Below are 15013 nucleotides of genomic sequence, written 5' to 3'. Positions count from 1 at the left end.
TTTGGAGTCAAAGGGCTGCACTTGAAGACCTAGAGGGTCACATGTGGCCTCAAGGCTGCAGGTTCCTTACCTAAACCTATACTACATTGCCTTACTTCACTCCTTCATCCCCTAAATTAAAGATAAAATCAAAACCAGTTTCCTAAAGCATAAACAATACCTCCCTCCAACCAAAATTTACCAGATGAACCAAAATTCACTACCTTACCTCTTCTCCATCCCTGACAGGAAGAAAAATTATCCAAAGAAACCACTGACTTTCTGGTCATGAAAAACAAAAGGAAAAATAAGGAAGATCATTAAACTTTGGTTAAATATTTGAAGTTTCTTTTAAATTTCAATTATTTTAAAGCAATTATTCCTTAATAAGGACACATTAAAGTCAGGCAAAGTGGCTCACTCTTAGATAAAGCTATTTTTAAATTCCATTTTCATGTACGTCTTTTTGCACAAACAGGCCCTACCAGACCAGAGATTATACTAACTCAGTAAAGAAACTAATTCCGTGGGGCACCAACAATAGAATCTTGGTTCATCACCTTATACTTATTCCTCTACAGTCATGCCTCACCCTATATCCTTGAAAACTCCTCTTCTGGCCCAGAAGATTTTACTCCTCTCCCCAGAAATCATTCAGGCATTCTGTAATTATAGTGCATTGCCTTTCAACGTATCATCAGAGGACCTTTCCTTATAGCCATATTTTTGGGTTTTTTAAAAACAATTTAAGAGTTTTCTAAGTTTCTAAAGCACAAATGAAAATTCTTAGCACCCTTCTTTCTCTCCCCAAGTATTGCCACCTGCTCCTATAACCAAAGTACTCCCTCTCTCCTTTTCCTCTACCCAGAATGTCATATAAACTAGGGAGATTTTATCACTCTGGTATCTCAGCCCAACCTCTTTCCCATATACTGAGGGTACAGACTTAATCTGGACCTCATAGGTTTGCCAAAGCATGGCATTAAGAAATTGGGTTTACTATTCTTGTTCCAATTAAGAAGTTCCAAATTGTTTTTTCTTTTCTTTGGGGGGGGAGGGTGTTACAAAGGAAGATTCTCTGAGCATGGGAGAAGGGCTTAATATATTCAGAAATGAAGATGATGTAGAACTAAAGATAGTAAGAAATATGTTAAAATTAAAAAGCAACAAGCAGAAGATTGTAAAGCCCTCAGACGGGATCTTTGTGACAGGGCCTGATGCTTAGTATAGCTTGGCTATCCTGAGACAGACCAGAGTGGGTATACTTCAGAGGTATTGTTAGATAGTTATTATCTTATTTTGGCTTGCTTTTGTTTTAATTTGGAAAGCATTTTGGTTAATGTATTAATAATACTCTAAATTTAGTTTTGCTAAGTTTCCAGGTCACAAAACTGGTCAAATCCAAGCTCCATTTTTTCCAGTTGTGTTCGACTCTGTGATCCCATGGGGTTTTCTTGGCAAAGATACTGAAGTGTTTTGCCATTTCCTTTTCTAGCTCGTTTTGCAGATGAATAAACTGAGGCAAACAGGGTTAAGTGACTTGCCCAGGGTCACACAACTGAGACCAGTTTTGAACTGAGGTCTTCCTGACTCCAAGGCTAGCAATCTATCCACTATATCACCAACTGTCTCAATGACATTGTACAAGAGGTCTTATAAAACACAGAGCAAAGCATGTGGCACCGTCTGTTAGAGCTGGAAGCAACCAAACCCCTCATTTTATAAAATGAGAAAATGGGGTTTCAGAGAGGTTTAAAGCCTCCTGGCTTCCTTCAAGTCCCCACTAAAATCTTATCTTCTACAGGAAGTTTTTCACAACCCCTCTTAATTCTAGTATCTTCCCTCCATAAATTATTTTCTCTTTTTCTGTATATAGTTTGTTTGTACATATTTCTTTGCTGTCTCTCTCATTAGATTGTGAGCTCCTTGAAGGCAGGAACTATATTTTGCCTCTCTTTGTATTCCGAGTATTTAGCACAGTGCCTGGCACATAGTAAGTGCTTAAAAAATGCTTACTGGCTGACCAATGCCTTTATCTGGTCATAATCTGTTATTTTTCTCCCTCTTCTCCTAATCCAGCTCATCCTTCCTGTGACCTTCAATCCCTTCACCCCTCCATTCTTTCCCAAGCCAGAGTATTCTCTTTACCTCTGCCAGAGTATTCTCTCCTCCCTTCACCATCTTGACCCTTTGGTGAACCAGTTCAACTCAACACCATCCTCTTCTCTTGAGTCCCTCGCCTCCTTATCCTATCAAAGATTTCATCTTGCCAAGCCTCAGCCTTGATTTACTCCCACCAGGCCCAGTCTTTGCTCCTACTCATGTGAAGTTAAATGAAACTGGAGAAAATGACAAAACCCTGCTGCCTGAGTCCACTAGAAATTTATACTGCATAATCTCAACTGGGCCCTCACTGCAGCAAGGTTATCCCTTTATATTTCCCTAAACTATTTATTGGCACACTCACCACAATGTCTTTTCTTTGTATTTATTTATTTATTTTTAATGTATGGAATAAAACAAGCATTTTTTGGAGAGGGGAAGGCAAGGCAATTGGAGTTAAGTGACTTGCCCAAGATCACACAGCTAGCAAGTGTCAAGTGTCCGAGGTCAGATTGGAAGTCAGGTCATCTAGCTGCCCCCATTTTTATAACATAGTATAATAAAAAGATGATTGCACATGAAACTGCAAATTCACTGTGTATGACTTGTCATTCCTTTTAAATATTTAATAAAGTTATCATGTAAATTTCTTTTTCTTTTTTTTTCCTTCCCCCTCCCCACCCTGGAGATAGTTACCACTAGATACAAATATGTATATGTATATAATATATATATATATGTGTGTGTGTGTCTATACATATATATATAATATCATTCTATATATACTTCCATTAGTTCTTTCTCTGGATGCAAATGTCTTTTCCAAACCTTTTCATTCCTCCTTAAATCTCTCATGGCTTTCTATCCTTCCACCCTCATAGCTAAGAACCTTGCTTCACAGTTTACCAAAAAACAATTTGAGGCCATTCACTGAGAGATCCCTCTTATCCCCTCCATATCTCACTTCACTCAAATGCCTTTTGCCACTATCTTCTCCTTGACCTCTGTCTTACATGAAGAGATGGCCTTGCTAAGGCAACAGATCCCATTCCATCTTGTCTTCTCCGGCAGATTGTTTCCTCTATCTCCACAATGCCTTATTCTTCTTCAATCTCTCCCCATCTAGCCTCACTTTCCAGTCTTCTTACACCCTACTTTCCTCCATATCCTCTATGATCAAGTGATTCTGGCCTCTTTGCTACTCTATTCATGTATTAGCAGTCAGTTTCCTTACTTGATCCATCCATTCCCTCTATTTTACCTATCACCCAATCTCTCTCCTCCCTTTTGTGGGTAAACTTCTTGAGGAGGCCATCTATAACCAGTGGTTATTCTTTTTTTCTCTTCCTTTCTTATTAACTCATTGTAGTCTTTTCCCAGTCTCCTCAATTAACTGCAACTGCTTTCTCTGAAGTTACTAATGCTCTCTTTACTGACAAATCAAATAGCCTTTTCTCAGTCTTTATCCTTCTTGACTTCTGTGAAGCCTTTCACAATATTGATCACTGTCTTCTTGATACTCTCTTTTCTCTTTTAGTTTTCATGATACTAATCTCTCCTAGTTCTCCCCATTACCTGTCTGAGGACTCTTTCTCAGACTCCTTTGCTGGATCTTCTTCCAGGGCATGCTCATTACCTGTGGATGTTCCCCCAAGGTTCCATCCCGGGCCTTCTCTTCTCCCTCTAAATTATCTTGCTTGGTGAACTCCTCACTTCTCATGGATTTGATTATCATCTCTATGCAGATGATTCTCAGATCTATTTATCCAGGTCTAACCTATCTCCAAATCTCCAGATTTTTATCTCCATCTACCTACTGGACATCTCAAGCTGGATTCCCATAGACTTCTTAAACTCAGCATGTTCAAAATTGAACTCGTTATCTTTGGGCACCATCATCTCCCAGTGATCCAGGCTGGAAATTTACATGTCATTCTCACCTCTTTATTCTCTCCACACCCCCCCACCCCACCACCTGTCCAAGTTGCCAAGTCCTGTTATTTCTATTTTCGTAACATCTCTTATAGTTTCTCTCCTCTGACACTGCTACCACCCTCTTGAAGGTACTCATCACCTCAGGCCTGGACTATTGAAAGTGCCTTCTGCCTTGAGTCTCTCCCCACTCCAATCCATCTTCCACTCAGCTGTCAACTCAGGCTTCCTAAAGTGCAAGTCTGACATGTCAGTTCCCATTCACCCCTTCATTCCATAAACTCCAATGACTATTACCTCCAGAATCAAATACCAAATCCTCATTTTGGCTTTTAAATTCCTTCACAACCTGACCCACAGTCTTCTTATACTTTACTCTCCTCTTATGTTTTCCATGTGCTGGTGATACGGGTCTTCTTGCTGTCCCTTGAACAAGACACTATCACCTGACTCCGGCTATTCTCCATACCCAGAATTATCCCCTTTTCCATCTCTGACTCCCAGCTTCCCTGGCTTCCTTCAAGTCTCCTCTAAAGTCCCACCTTCTAAAAAAGTGTATCAGTCCTCTAATCTCAGTGCCGACCCTCTTCTACAATCTTCCCTTTATCCTGTATATATCATATCTGTACAAATATGCTTATGGGTTGTCTCTTCCATTAGACTATGAACCCCTTGAGAGCAGGGACTTTTTTTTTTTTTGAGCCTTCTTTGTATCCTCCCTGCTTAGCACAGTAGCAAGCACATGGTAAGTGTTTAATAAGATGCCATCTGACTTGATCTGAACCAGTAGAGTGTTTGATTACTTGAAGGAAGAAGCTTTTCTTCATTTCTTTTTCTTCCTTCCTTCCTTTATTTTTTTCTGTTGTACTATAATTTATTTTGTAAACATTTCCCAATTTTATTTTAATTTCCAACCTTCATTTTTATAAGATTTTGAGTTCTAAATTCCACCCACTCCCCTTCCCATTCTCTAAGACAGCAAGCAATCTGAAGTAGATTTCACAAGTAGAGCCATGTTGAACATCTTTCCACATTAGTCATGTTGTGAAAGAAGAATCAGAACAAAAGGGGAAAATCACAAGAGAGAAAAAAACAAACCAAAAAAAAGGAGAAAATAGTCTGCTTCAATCTTCATTCAGACTCCATAGTTCTTTCTCTGGATATGAATAGCATTTTCCATCATGAATCTTTTGGAATTGTCTTAGATCACTGTATTACAGAGAAGAGCTAAGTTTATCATAGTTGATTATTATACAATGTTGCTGTTACTGTGTGCAGTGTTCTCCTGGTTCTGCTCACTTCACTAAGATCAGTTCAGGGAAGTCCAGGTTTTTCTGAAATATGCCTGCTCATCATTTCTTATAGTGTAATAGTATTCCATTAAATTCATATACAACTTGTTCAGCCATTCCCCAGTTGATGGGCACTCCCTCAATTTCCTATTCTTTGCCACCACAAAAAGAGCTTTTATAAATATTTTGGTGAATATGGGTCAATTTTCCTTTTTTTATGATTCTTTCTCCTTCCTTCCTTCCTTCCTTCCTTCCTTCCTTCCTTCCTTCCTTCCTTCCTTCCTTCCTTCCTTCCTTCCTTCCTTCCTTCCTTTCATCCTGAACAGGCATTTAGGTGGTACAGTGGGTAGAGTGCTGGGCCTAAAGTCAGGAAGATTCACATTTTGCATTTCAAATCTGGTCTCAGACACTTACAAGCTGTGTGACCCCAGGCAAGTGACTTTACTCATCTGTAAAACAATCTGGAGAAGGAAACAGCACACTAACTTCAATGTCTTTGCCAAAAACCGCGTCCCCCCACAAAAAAAAAAATCACAAAAAATCAGACACAACTAAAAAAAATTACTCAAAAAGTGCCTAGCACAGTGCCTGCACTTAGAAGACACATAATAAATGCTTGTTGAATTGGATTGTTAAAAATGTTTGCCGGGTACACAAGATGCATTTTTAGATATGGCCAAGTTTATTTTGTTTGACTATGCATATTTATTGCAAGAGTTTTCTTTTTGGCGAGGAGGGGGTATGGAAGGAAGAGAAAATAAATGCCTATTAGTTGAAAAAAATAAAATTTCAAGCCACATAAAACCAAAACAATGTTTTCCTGATATAGTAGAAAGAGACCAGAAAGAGTCAAGAGACTTGGGCTTGAATTCTGGCTCTTACAATTATTAACTGTGTTACCAGGGCCCTTAATCTCTGAAAGCCTTGGTTTCCTTGTCTATAAAATGGGATAATGGTTATACTACATATCTCATGAGAAGGACGTTGTGCAGAGTTCCTTGTAAACCGTACACTGTTATAGGAAGAGAAGTTACAGATTCAGTGAAAGAGTAAGCTAGTGTATAACATCTGGAAACTTCCATCTGTGAATCTCACTGAATCTCAGTCTTACCTTGGAATGAGTACCATTATTTCTCTTAGACAGATGGAGTAATTATGAAACAAATAAATTTATCTAAGTTCTCTCACCCATTGCAGACATGACTGGAACTAAGAACCCCTGGCTCTGACCTTTCCAGATACAGCTTCCTAGGAGCATTAATGAATAAATCTCAGTTCCTGGAAGAGGGAGGTCAGGAATGTAACTGCATAATTCTTCAATAATTGAAACCTCCTCTCTCTCCCTCCTGGCCTTTCACCATCCTCCACACCCACAGCTCCAGACATCTCAGCTTTGGCAGAGTAGGCTGCAAGGGTACCAGCCTGACACAATTCACTGCCTGTAAGGTTAATTTTTGGCCTGGGATATTTTTGCTTTCTGGAAACAATGAAAGCATTATAATTTCTGTGGCTCACAACAGTCAGTTTTCCAGATTTTCCATCCTTTCCATCCATTTAAAGAAGCTCCACATGAGAACTTGAATATAAAATAAAGGTCATTTCATGAAATCCAGAGACTCTCATGATGCCAAAACGTCTTCTTTTTTTAAAAAAAAATTATCGTGGAGTTGTACAAAGTGTCTGTCCTCTGTGTTATTCAGGATAGAGAAATCCAACTTAATTAAACTAAGGTTTAGTCTTCATAATAATAATGGCTTACACTTATGTAGTATACTTACCAAGTCACCCCACCACCCCACCCCAATAATCATGTGAAACTGGCAGCATGTTTTTTTAACCAGGCTTGTAATTTCATTAGTTTAGAAGGGGTGGAATAAACAGATTTGTTCAGTGAAGTTTGGATTCAAAGGGCTACACTTAAGGACCTAGAGGGCCACAGGTTCCCCACCCCTGGTAAGGAGAGTCCAGTGAAGAATTTGCTCTACCAGTGAGCACTGAAGATAAGTATCCTGAGGCACTGAAGGTTAAGTGACTTACACAGAGTCACTAGGTCAGTGTGTGTCAAAGGCAGATTAGGACTAAGATCCTACAGATCATTGCAACTCTGCTTTTTGGAAGCATTTTTTGCTGAGTCATTTTCAGTCATGTCTGACTCTCCATGATCCCATTTGGAGTTTTCTTGGCAGAGATACTGGAGTGGTTTCTCATTTCATTCTTCAGCTCATTTTTACAGATAAGGAAACTGAGGCAAACAGGGTTAAGTGACTTTCCCAGGGTCACACAGCTAGTAAATGTCTGAGGCCAGATTTGAACTCAGGGAGATGAGTCTTCCTGACACTAGGCCCAGCACTTTATCCACAGCGCCACCTAGCTGCCCTTTATTGTATTATTATTCTTGCTTTATAGATGAGGAAACCAGAGTGAAAGACGTTAGCAAATGCTCCACTCTGTATCTGCTGCCCAGCCTGGTCTTTTCAACTCCACAGAACAAGACGCCCCTCCCAGGCTAAGCACATCACCTCTAATCTCAGCACCCTGCTGCTAACTCCAGCCTCCTGTGATTAGAGGGCTAGAGGGAGGCTTACCAAACTCCTCCCAATGTCTTCCTTTATGAAGGGCAGAGACTGAACTAAGCCCACTAAACTGTGTACTTGGCTTTTTCAACTCCACAGAATAAGATGCCCCTAGATGCATACGACCTGGTACACACACACACACACACACACACACACACACACACACACTTTCCTGCCTTCTTTTGTGTGTTCTCTCTCTCCTCCCCCCTTAGATTGTAAACTCCTTGAGGATAGGGACTGTTTTTTTATTCATTGCACCCTCAGGGCTCATCACAATACCTGGCACATAGTAGGCTTAATAAATTGTTAATTGGATTAGATTGGATTAGTCATTTGTAGAAATAATGGATCTAGAAAATTGATCTAGAGAGATTGAGAGGAATTCTGACTTCTGTCGAGAGACTAGGATAATGATGATGATGATGATGATAGCTAGTATTTACAGAATACTTTGCTAAGTACTACACATATGTTATCTCATTAATACATATATTATCTCATTATATCCTCACAAAAAGCCTGGGAAATAGATGCTATTATTAGTCTCATTTTGCAACTGAGGATGAGAAAGGCTGAGGGATTTGCTTAGAGGCACGCAGCTAGTAAAGGTTTGAGGCTAGATCTGAACTCAGCTATCCCTTTTTCATTATAACACCCAATTGCCATGGAGCAGGAATAGAAAAGAATATCACACAGAGGCAGAAGGGAAGAAGAAGAAGGAATACTCTGCTAAGCACATAGATATGAAGCTTTTCCTAAGGGAAAGTGGGCAGGTAGGTAGTACAATGAATAGAGGGCTAGGCCTGGAGTCAGGAAGACACATCTTCCTGAGTTCATCTGGCCTCAGACATTTACTAGCTGTGTGACTCTGGGCAAGTCACTTAATCCTGTTTGCCTCAGTTTCCTCATCTGTAAAATGAACTGAAGAAGGAAATGGCAAACCACTCCAGTATCTTTGACAAGAAAATCCTAAATGGAGTCATGAAGAGCAACTGAAACAACTGAACTTTAAGAGGAGGGAGCTGAGCCCTCTGAGAACATAATAATGTGAAACCATCAATGTTTCTGGAAGAGAAATTATTTAATAAGTAGAAAAAAAAGTGAGTGCTTAGTGACTACCTGCTGAGGAGTACGGAAACAACCATTTGTTGACTTGAAAGTATATCTGGAAAGGTCAGCTGTCTTTCCTGGGCTTGTATCCTGGACATGATTAGAAACCCCTCAGGATTTGTCCAACTTGCTGACTACTACTCATTTTTGGTGATTCATGTGAGTACAAATAATACCGACTCAATTGATCTCTAATTTATAGTTAATGACAATGAACTAAAGGAGCAAGGAACTAAAGATTTCAGGGTTACAGTTAATTTTTATTTCTGCTGTCAGTGAAAATCAAAGACTTCAGAAGAAGAAGGTAGAGCTCAGAAGTCAACTGGTTAACAAGATGGCACCTGAGAATGGAATTTGTATTTAGGAACCATAACTTAAAGTATAGCAGTCGTTGATTTCTGGCCGGAGATGGAGTAAAAGTCAATATGAATGAAATCCCATGAGACCAAGCACAGTTCCAAGGAACTGACGATGAAGCATGCTAACCAGCTCCTTTGACAAAGCTCTATCTGCCAACATAAGTTAGCAGTGTGAGTGTTGTTGTTCAGTAGTGTTTGACTACTCATGACCCCACGGGCCATTGCATGCTAATAATGGCCAGGAGGTTCCTTAGCAAAGATATTGGAGTGGTTTGCCAATTCCTTCTTCAGTTTATTTTATGGATGAGGTAAACAAAGCTTAAATGACTTCCCTAGGGTCACATAGCTAGTAAGTATGTGAGGCTAGATTTGAACTCAGGTCTTCCTAACTCCAGGCCCAGCATTCTATTCACTGACTCACCGATCAGTATGATACAACACCCCCCAAAAGTTAATGTGATCTTAGGCTACCTTAGGAGAAAAAAAGGTGTCTGACAATAGGTATGTGAGATAATCCCAATGTACTCTGCCCAGATGAGACCACATCTGTGGACACATTCTGTAAAAATCCTGACGTAGGACAGTGTCACCAGGACAGGGAAAGGCAAAGATGATCTAGTGATGAGGCCATATGAGTACTGGGTGAAGGAGCTGTGGATATTTGACTTGGAATGAAAGAGCCTCTGGGAAGGAGTATGAGTGTCTTTAAGAAATTAAAGAGCTTTTCCTTGGAAGAGGACTAGATTTGTTCCCTTCAGAGGCAGAAGTAGGAACAACAGGTGAATGTTAGCAAAAAAAATAAAAAGCAGAAGAAAAATTTAGCCCTGACCTAAAGAAATACATCTTAACTAAAGCTACTCTGAAACACAACGGTCTGCCTAATGAGGGAGGACCTCTCCTCAGTGATGCCCGAGAGAGGAGATCTTTGTTCAGGGACAGGTTCTGACATCCCTTCCAATGCTCAGACTCTGAACACGTGACTTGCCCATGGACAATAAAAATGGACGATAAAATGAGGGGGCATTTCAGAGTCAGAATTAGAACTGAGGCCTCATGACTCCAACATCATTCCCTTTTCTGCTATGCTAAGAGGAGATCATTACCTTACACACAAGAAATGAAGCCCTTAATAAGTTACTCAGTCTGTAAATAAGCATTTATTTATCAATAAGGTATGTGCCAGGCACTGTGCTAAGCACTGGGGATACGAATAAAGGCAAAAGATAATCCCTGCTCTCAAAAAGATTACAGTCTAATAGAGACATACAAATCCCAGGTACCACCCACAAGAATTCCTCTCCCCTTTGGATGACCTGCTGTGGTAGAACAGAAAGAATACTGGATCTGGAATCAAACCACCTGGATTTCAGTCTTGGCTTTATCACTTGGATAAATGCCTCAGTCATCTCATTTATAAAATGGGGATATGCTTTTGTCACAGCGTTTTTATGAAGATGAAATGAAATAGTTTACATTAAACACTTTATAAAGCTATTATAAGTATGATGTATAATAATAATAATATATAATATAAGGACAGCAAGGTGGCACAGTAGATAGAGTGATGGGCCTGGACTCTGGAAGACCTGAGTTCAAATTCGACCTCAGACACTTCTTAGCTGTGTGATGCTGGGCAAGTTACTTTACCCTGTTTGCCTCATTTTCCTCATTTGTAAAATGAGCTGGAGAAGGAAATAGCAAACCACTCCAGTATCTTTTCCAAAAAACAAAACAAAATCCAAAAAAGGCATCATGAAGGGTCAGGAATGGCTGAAAATGACTAAACAACAAAAAACGTTATGTAAAATAATTATATATTGTATGATATATTATCATATGTTATTATTAACTAATAATGATAATTTTCCACCCCATTTATTGGGGGCTGAGCATTGTATCTCATGATGTAATAGGATGTTAACACCTTAAACAAAAAGAAAAATGGCACCTCCCCCCTACAAGGTATAAAGAAGATGGTACAATTTTTTTATCTCCCTCCTCCTCCCTTACTTGGAAGTAATTCTCAAATTTCTTCATCCTAGGAACCTGCCTCTAGCCCTGAATATATGAAAGGCAAAGTAAAGAGAAATAAAACCTGTTAAATCCCCTGTGCGTCATCTTATAGACCTCCCCTTCACCAGCTGTTCGGAATCTTTCAACACTTGTCCCTGTGACCTCCCAGAAGTCACTAGGGCTGGTTCCATGTCCTCATTTAGAAACTTACTTCCTTATAGTCAATGCCTTTTGGAGAGAAATGAGCACAAAGTCCATTGCCATCCAACCTGCAGAAACAAAAGAAAAGTCCAGGTCACAAGAAGCCCTACTCCTAAAACTCAACCTCTGGACCTGTTGGACAAATTTTTTGTCATTTGTTTTTTGGAACAGATTCAAGTCCTAGCTTGGGAGATGAAGTTAAGAGTCACATAATGACAAGATATCAGAGCAGAAAGGAACCTTAGAGATCATCCAGTCTATCTCCCTCCTTTTATAGATAAAACTTTCAAAATCTGCATGTAAATATTTTTACAAATCCAAATGAGGCACTGTGGTGTAGTGAGGAAACTTATTTGATTTGTAATCTGGGGATCTAGTCTGAATTCTAGTTCTACTTAGTAGCTCTATGGCCTCCATTTCTCTGTGCCTCTGTTTTTTCTCAACCATAAAAAGTACTAGCTTGAGAAGACCTGAGCTCAGTTCTTACCTTTATCACTTAACGTTTCTGGACCTCATTTTCCTCATCCATATAACGAAGAGGTTGGACAAAGTGACCTCTAAGATTCCGTTCAGTTTTAAAACTATGCTCTTGGGATGCTTTTGAACTCTAAATCCCGTGATCCTATAAATGGAGATGATTTGCTCAATCTCACATAAATGTTGTTCATCCTTCATTTTCAAAGTCCAGTGACATCACGGGTGATGTCTTGACTTGCACATGAACTGGATTTAAGTGAGGTAGAGTTGCCCAAAGTCATCAGCCTCACTCCCCTTTCTTCCAGACTCATCAAAGTACAGCAGCAAAACAAAAGTCAGGCTGATTGTTAATGGACAGGGATACGTTGGATGACCTTGGTGTCTTTGAAGTCTGACCAAGCTCTAAGCACTCCACAGCCCATCAAGGGGGGTGGGGAGAGGGAAGGGAGGAAGTCTTCACAGGCTTGGGATAGACATCCCTTAACTTACCCACAAATTCAAGGTCTACCCTCAATCTGGTCTAGCCTGTCTTACTGGGGTGTGGCTGCTGCACTTGCTAAGGCTTCTTGGGGCCACAGGTGAGAGTTGGACACCAAAGGCAGATGCATAGCCCTGAAAAGGACTTGGCAAGGCCTCATACCAGAGGTACTAGTGCTCCCTGAACAGTTCATATACCCCAATGGAAAGTGGCAGAGCCAGCACCTCTACTCAAGTCTGACTATAAGTCCAGCGGTCTATTATACCATGCTGCAAATACTATTTATGAGAGATCTCTAGGTGTAACTCCCAAATTTGACTTAGTCCAGGTGACCTGAAACTTAGATTTCTCCTCATTAAAATATCGCCATCAAAAAGCTAGTTTTACAATTGAATTTGCAACCCACTGTAACAATAGTTGCAATCATTGGAGCTAGAAATGCTATCTTTTGGCTCCATTTCTTTAAATTCTGGAATAAAGGAATAGTTAAAACTACTAATGATGTCAAGTAAAACAGAGCAACCCACCCACAACTTCTAATACAATATGTCAAAGTACCTGTCCTTGCTAAACTCTTGAAACCGGATGCCACCTAGTGGTCAAAAGTCACTGTCCCACAGAATGGTGAATAAACAAATGACAGGAAAACAGAACATTCAGATAATGTGATGGACTTGCTTTAAAGGATTTAGTGAACTTGTTCCTGTTCACTCAAGCATTGACCAGAAGCACAAAGAGAGAGGAATCTACCTGCAACACCCCGTCTCACACACACACCCCATTTGATTTCCCTTTTTCAGATTATTAAAGACCCCAAATAGCTCTGAGTTTCTAACTGTCTACATTCAAGACATTTCAAAAAATATGGTCCATACTCTACATACCTTTCACTGCAGTGTGCCAACACAAGCAATTTACATGTAGAGATTAAATCTCCTAGAAGAGCCATGCAGAAGAAACAATTGATCCATAATTATCCCTTTTATTATTAGGTAGAATTAAAGTCAGGACAAGAAACAGAAAAAAAGAATCGCCCTACTCCCAGAACAATTCTTCTGACTCAGACTGATGACAATATATTTATCACAGGAAATAAGGAGGGGGCAAGTGAAGTGGCTATTTTTATTTTATGTGCTGTGTAGGGAGGTGGCAAAAATAACTCTGGGCTTTTTCTGTGGCTGGCATTAGGAACCATCTCTGCACACGCTTGTTTTGCCAAGGTATTCATTAGATTTTTGGTGACTTCAGCACACCCAAGTTCTCCTTTATCTAGTGGCCTACAGAAAATTCAACTTCCATCACTATGCCTTTGGATAAACCCTCATGACTGGAATGCTTTCTTTCCTCATCTCTACATTGTGGAACCCCTATCTCCTTCCAAGGCTTTACTCAAGTTCCACCTGGTACAAGGGAACTTTCCCATTTTCCCAACTGCTTAGAGCTCCTGATAAAGGGGCTTTGTATTTACTTTCAATATATTTACTTTTTTGTTAGCGCCCCCCCCCCCATCTACACATACAGCAGACTATACACAATAATAGCTCATTCAGGTCAGGAATGTTTTTTCTTTTGCATTCCCATTGTTCAATCATGTACAATTCTTCACGGCCCCATTTGATATTTTCTTGGCAAAGATGCTGGAGTGGTTTGCCATTTCCTTCTCCAATTCATTTTACATAAGAGGAAACTGAGGCAAACAGTATTAAGTGACTTGCCCAGGGTCACACAGTTAGTAAATGTCTGAGGTCAGATTTGAACTCAGGAAGATGAGTCTTCTTGACTCCAGACTTAGTGCTTTATCCACTGCACCATGTAGTTGCTCTGTATTCCTATTATTTAGTGATATATGTCCACTGCCTAGATTATAATGAGCATTTGGATGGACAAAGATGGATAAGTGGATTTTGGGAAATAGCAAAATTCCTTAAATGACACTAACTTCCAATGAAAACAAGGATTCATTTTTTTAATATGAAACTTCTACTAGTATTACTGTATAACAACAAAACATGAAATACAACTGTTTCCAAGGGATTTAGAATTAATATCAGATGGAGAGCAATGGAAATGTGAGTGGTGGATATATATAGGTCATAAAATAAAACCAGTGAAGAATAGGAGTAAAGGATGTGACTGAAGAATTTTATGGTAGGGAGAAGGGGAGGGGGAGAGAAGCATTACATGTAGCACCTGCTATATGCCAGGTACTGTGCTAAGTGCTTCACAAATCATATCTCATTTGATCCTCACAACAACCCTGTGAGGAAGATGCTATTATCCCCATTTTTATACTTAGGAAGCTCAAGTAAACAAAGATTTGTGACTTACCCAAAGTCACACAGCTAATAAGTGTCTAAGTCCAGTTTTGAACTCAGGTCTTCCTAACTCCAGGCCTAGCATGCTATCCGCTGTCCACCAGTTGCCTCAAGGGTAGACAGAGAAGTTGGGCTAGTCATATGGCAAGGGAGAAGGCTGACAAGTGACTATTAGAAT

General features: G+C 39.8%; 1 long non-coding RNA gene across 1 annotated transcript; it reads right to left on the bottom strand.

Annotated features, from left to right (window-relative positions):
* Positions 1 to 231: 231 nt before the first annotated feature.
* Positions 232 to 14021, bottom strand: LOC140500838 (uncharacterized). The gene is made up of 3 exons (XR_011965907.1): positions 13405 to 14021; positions 11576 to 11633; positions 232 to 261 (listed from the first exon to the last, which is right to left on the bottom strand). It is a non-coding gene; the product is annotated as an uncharacterized lncRNA (long non-coding RNA).
* Between the last annotated feature and the right edge of the window lie 992 nt (positions 14022 to 15013).

This window comes from Notamacropus eugenii, chromosome 4 (genome assembly GCF_028372415.1).
Source record: "Notamacropus eugenii isolate mMacEug1 chromosome 4, mMacEug1.pri_v2, whole genome shotgun sequence".
NCBI classification, from domain to species: domain Eukaryota; kingdom Metazoa; phylum Chordata; class Mammalia; order Diprotodontia; family Macropodidae; genus Notamacropus; species Notamacropus eugenii.
This window is presented reverse-complemented; position numbering and strand designations above follow the sequence as displayed.